The sequence below is a fragment of the Nelumbo lutea genome, chromosome 1 (assembly GCF_056320005.1).
Source record: "Nelumbo lutea isolate HS-2025 chromosome 1, American lotus-T2T, whole genome shotgun sequence".
Lineage (NCBI taxonomy): Eukaryota > Viridiplantae > Streptophyta > Magnoliopsida > Proteales > Nelumbonaceae > Nelumbo > Nelumbo lutea.
In genome coordinates, this window is record NC_142684.1 from 165539236 (window position 1) to 165545235 (window position 6000).

General features: G+C 40.5%; 1 non-coding gene across 1 annotated transcript; it reads left to right on the forward strand.

Annotated features, from left to right (window-relative positions):
* The first annotated feature begins 5120 nt into the window (after positions 1 to 5120).
* On the forward strand, positions 5121 to 5227 carry LOC148878916 (small nucleolar RNA R71). The gene has a single exon (XR_016106319.1). It is a non-coding gene; the product is annotated as a small nucleolar RNA R71 (small nucleolar RNA).
* Positions 5228 to 6000: the final 773 nt, after the last annotated feature.

Sequence of the window (6000 nt, forward strand, 5' to 3'; positions counted from 1 at the left end):
GGTAGGATAAATCTCCCCAGACTTATCCAACGGCTGTGAACATTTAAAACTAACACGAGTCTCTATAAATGTCCAGTTTTAGGGTTTTACACAGAATTAAACCAAACAACATGAATCAAACATGCACTTTATTTATTTCCACTAAATAACAAAAGTACATCAAATCAGATTGAAGCTAAGGGCATACAAAAACTGTCTAACAGCTCCCACTTGCACTTAGGTCCAATCTGGTACAAGCCGGAGTCCCATACTTTCCACGTGTTTCTCAAACATCTTCTGTGTCAGTGGCTTAGTCAATGGGTCTGCCACATTATCCGCTGATGCTACCTTCTAAATCAGGACGTCCCCTCTACCAATGATCTCCCGCAGTACATGGTACTTTCTCTTGATGTGCTTTGACTTTGAGTGAGCCCGAGGCTCTTTAGCCTGGGCGATTGCTCCATTGTTGTCACAAAACAACGGGATGGGTGATGTGCTGGATGGAATCGCTCCTAATTCATGTATGAACTTCTTCATCCACACGACTTCCTTGGCAGCTCCACTTGTGGCAATGTACTCGACCTCGGTTGTGGAGTCTGCAGTGGACCCCTGTTTGCTGGCAGCACACGATCCTATCATGAAAATATACCCAGATGTAGACTTTCTATCATCTGGATCTGACTGGAAATCGGCATTGGTATACCCTAGAACTTGAAGTGAACTACCATCGAATACCAGACAAAACTCTTTTGTCCTTCGAAGGTATTTGAGTATGTTCTTCACAGCAGTCCAATGCTCCTGCCCTGGGTTTGCCAGGAATCTGCTTACCACACTCACCGCCTAAGCAATGTCAGGGCGAGTGCAGAACATGGCATACATGATGTTCCCTACGGCTGAGGCATAGGGAACGTCTCTCATGCTCTCAATCTCCTCAAAAGTCTTGGGAGACATCTTCTTGGAGAGACTGACTCCGTGCCTAAAAGGAACGTTTCCTTTCTTGGAGTTCTCCATGCTGTACCTCTTGACAATTTTGTCAATATAAGCAGCCTGGGATAATCCAATTATCCGCTTCTCCAAGATCTTTCATGGAGAACTACTGTGATAGCCATACCTTGACCGAAGTCAACATTCCTATATCATTCCCAATGAGTAGGATATCGTTCACGTACAACACCAAAAAGGTGATCTTATCCCCACTGGACTTCCTGTAAACACAGGGCTCATCCGGATTCTGCTCAAAGTCAAACGTTTTGACTGTAGAATCAAAACGGATGTTCCAACTCCTAGAAGCTTGCTTAAGTCCATATATGGATCTATTAAGTTTACATACCATGTGTTCCTGACCAGCAGCAATGAAGCCTTGCGGCTGCTGCATGTAGATATCTTCACTAAGATCTCCATTCAGGAACGCGGTTTTGACATCCATTTGCCAAATCTCGTAGTCATGGTACGCTGCTACAGCTAGCAGGATCCTAATGGATTTAAGCATGGCCACGGGCAAAAAGGTTTCCTCATAGTCGATGTGGTGTGTGGCTCATTGTGACACTAGCAAGTGCACTAGCCGTTCAAGTAATAAAGTAGTGAGTGAAGTATCGTTCCCACGAGGATTTAGGAAACAATTACCAATACTAAATTGAGCACTTCTTATCTGATCAACAAATAAATCAAAACTCTAATGAAAGCTAAGAAATCCTAAATTAAAATCTATCTAAATCATTGGCCCAATTGCTTTCAATTCATGTTAGAAGAGTAAGCAGTAAATGTCAATCTCAGAATTCAGCAATCTATCAATTTGGATCATTCGAATGAATCATGATTGAGCCTTGGTTTGGTGAAACCCCAAGGTCATGAACAGCCTCTCTCAAGCGCATGTCCATCCTATGCATGAGTGATGGTTCTTCTATCTCTAGCAAGAATCTAATCCCCATGCATGCATTTCTTCAAACACTTCTAAGGCATCAATTCAAATCTGAATTGATCACCAACTGAATTGTGCAAGTTATCTCTAACCTTGCACTCAATTCAGTTCTTGAATAGTAGATCTGAATTCTTAGAGTCTCTCTCAAGCATTCTAGGAATTCCAAGCTGTAGATTAATTCACCCAATCTGAAAATTGCAGATCTGAATTCTCTTTCAAGCAATTCAGATCTTGCAATCTCAGATCTGAGAATTCAGATCTGAGTTTTGAAGGTTAGTTGGCCGAATTAATCTACAATCACACCCTTATTCAAGAAACTTCAAGTACAATGCATGACCATTTGAATGAATCAAAAAGAATTAGATTGCTGAACTGAAATTTTACAAGCTGAAATACATCAAGGAAGAATGGAAACAAGGAGAAAGAAGAAAGAACATATAACTAAGAAACTGAATTCAAATCAAAAGAGAATGAAACTACAAATGATTTATTACAAAAGATCTTTGAATCACAAACCCTCAATTCGAACTCACCTTCTTCTTCTAGCTTGCTTGTCTTGAACTTCCTTCAGCCCTTCTTCTTCTTCTTCCTTGCGCCTAGGCTTCTTCTCTTCTCTTCTCTCAAGGTGGCCGAACCTCTAAGAGTGGGAGAGCCTTCCTCTCAAGCAATTGAACAACTTTCTCCCCTCCTAGAGGCCTCCTTATATAATTTTTCAAGGGGGCTCTTGCCCCTTCTTGAAGCCTCTAGAATGGGGTGTATTACACCCCTCATGAACCTTCTAGAGTGCTCCCTCCTTCTCTTCAAGAAACATCTAGGAGTTTCCGCCCCTAGCTCCCCTTTGGGCTGCTAGTTGGGCTACAACTTAGCTTGCTTTTGAGCTCATGTGGGCTACACTCTAGGCTGTTATTTGGGATAAAAATGGGCCTTCCTTGCTGGGCTGAATTCTCCTCATAGCTAGGCTTTATTTTCTTGGGTTTTCTCAAGGAATTCACTTGCTCTTTTTGGGCCGAAGTGCTCTCTCTTGCTTCCACGACCGGGCTGGACTGAAATTGGTTTTTTTGAACCTTCTTTTCTTGCCTTTTTCCTTCATTTTCTTGGATTGATTATCCCTGAACTTATTCTTAGCATTAAGCTAAATTAAGGTAAAAATTAATAAAACCGGCATAAAAATCCATGCTAAAGTCCTCAAAAATTATAGATAAATTGTAAGTTCATCAAATACCCCCACACTTAAGCTTTTGCTTGTCCTCAAGCAAAGACATCAGCCATAAACTTAACATTTCCCCCTTCTATTCTCACCATTTATCTGGTGAACTTTTTAAGATAGAAATGCATTGAGTAGTCGGGGAACTTTTGTAAGTGCTCAACTCTTATTCTTGTAAATTACCATTTAAGATATGTATCAGATCCGAGGAAAGGAGAATATGAATTTCATCATAGTCTAGCCTTCACTCCTAATTCATATATAAATCAGCTCCTTAATTGTCAAGGTTAATAATCAAATTTCACTAAGTTTCACATCTGTAACTAAATCTCAATGAGAGTTCAACTTTAGAGTGCCCCTTTGAACCTCGGTTGTCACCACAATTACTTATTTCTAAGGGTGAGTGCATCTTATGCTCCATCTCACCCTTTTCTTTTTTTTTTTTTTTTTTTTTTTTTTTTTTTTTTTTTCGGTGTGAGTGCATTTTATGCTCCATCTCACACTTTTCTCTCTCTTTTGTTTTCTTCTTTTTTTTTTTTTTTTTTTTGGTGTGAGTGCATCTTATGCTCCATCTCACACTGGTCACTTACTTGAGGTAGGACACATGTTCTGAGCTGCTAGTTTTACTATTCAACTCAAAATAGCGGAGTCAATTTGGGCTTTTGTCCTTCTCTGCAATTATTGAACCTCAAGAATTAGCACTTCAGATGTGCACTAGCTCTCTTGACCATTAACAATGAAATCAAGGGCTTCCATACACATGAAGGAAGTTAGGGCTAGTCATGCTGAAAGGCATATTCAGCTCCCCTTTCTTATGCATATATCAAATTGGGTCATTCACAAGAATAAAAACTTAACAAGTACATCAGTCTCCCTCAACTCATTGAATTCCTTCTTAAAAAAAATCATCAAATAAATAGTAATGAACTTGAGGGGTTCAAGTCTTTTTTTTTTTTGGTTATGTCATTGCCTGCATATGTGTGTTGGGGTGCATGGTTTCAGCCCCCATACCCTAGCCTCGGGCTCAGTCCCCCACACTTAAGATGAACATTGTCCTCAATGTTCGTAGTGTTAGGCAGTAACAATAAAACTAACAAGAGCATCATCAAGTAATAGGAGGTATTTAGAGGACTTCCCTGAAGATCATTCTTAAATTCTGCAATATGTTGTCGGTGGAAAACTTCTTCTGCTAGAAATCACTTGCAAACTAGAAGAGGAGATCAGTATCTTTATTCAATTAAATTCTAAGAAAAACTAACTAAACTTAAATGCTATGGTAAATAAAAACAAAAAGCAAGTAAGACAGTTTATGACTAAGTATCTGAATTGGGAATTCTCCCAACAGCCTCTTGTTCCCTTGGGTTTACCATGGTGTTACTAGGTAAGGTACCCGGAGCCCTTTCTGAAATCATCTGTGCCAGCTGCCCAACCTGAGTTTCCAAGTTCCTTATCGATGTTTCATTTTTCTGAAATCTATTTTCCGCACTAGCTATGAACTTGGTCATCAGCTCCTCCAAGTTAGATTTCGGTTCCGGCTGATAGAAGTTTGGGTGGAAAGGCTTAGGTGCATGCTGATTCAGGTGGCCTCTCCATCCGGGGTTATGGGCATGATGGTACTGATTTCCTGGCTGTCTTGTAAAGTTGCCAACAAAGTCTACTTGTTCTGTGGACTAAAAAGTCTGACTGCCAACTTGGAATTCAGTGCTATCATGGCCTCCCCCACACTTATCATACTGTACATGCATAGCTGCCATCTGCATCTCATCAAATTTTTTGCTAAGTGCTCCTATTTGTGCAGAGAGAGCTGTGTATGTATCCACATTATGAAGGCCATGCTGCTTTCTAACTGGTGTCCTTTCTGAATGCCATTGGTAGTTATTGGCTGCCATCTCCTCGATGAGTGCATGGGCAACCTCGGGAGTCTTATTATTTATGGAGCCCCCAGCTGCTGCATCTAAGATGGTCTTGTTTGAATTGGTCAGACCATTATAAAATGTTTGCACCTGCAGCCAAATCGGAAGGCCATGGTGAGGAACCCTCCTTAGTAGCTCCTTGTAACGTTCCCAGGACTCATAGAGAGATTCCCCCTCTTGCTGGAAAAAAGTAGTGATGTCATTCCTCATTTTAGCAGTTTTAGAAGGGGGAAAATATTTAGAGAGAAAACGACTGGCCATTTCGTCCCATGTGGCTATAGATCCTGCCGGTAATGAGTTCAACCAAGCTTTGGCTTTATCCTTCAAAGAAAATGGGAATAACCTCAGCCGGATGGCATCATCACTTACCCCATTGTGTTTGAAGGTGTCACAGATTTCCAAGAAGTTAGCAATATGGGCATTCGGATCCTGATGGGCCATACCACAAAACTGAACCGTATTTTGTATCATTTGGATTATGGCCGGTTTAATTTCGAAGTTATTGGCAGCAATAGTTGGCCTGATAATGCTGGAGACAGTCCCGGTGAGGGTGGGCTTGGCATAATCCATCATAGTTCTTTGTTCAGCCATTTCTTGTGCTTCTTGTCTGACTTGCTTAGCAGCTCTCAAACGGACACGGAGAGTCCGTTCAATCTCCGGGTCGTAAAGGATCTCTTCCAGTTCAGGTCTGCTTGTCATAAACTGTTAAAGTCAAAGCAATAAAAATGCCAATATTCACAAAAGAAAATAAATAACTAATCCTATCACACTGTAAAGTGAAGTATTGGAATACAAAACCTACATCCTATCATGAATAAATGAAGCCGATTATACTAAAAGCAGATTTAAACCAATCATCTTATTCAAGGTTCCTTTATCTACATCCATTGATTGCAACATCTGAATTCAGACCCAATTTAGATCTGAGTTCAGATCTACAAGTCTTTGGTATTGTTAGTCTAGAGAAATTAATAAATAATAATTCA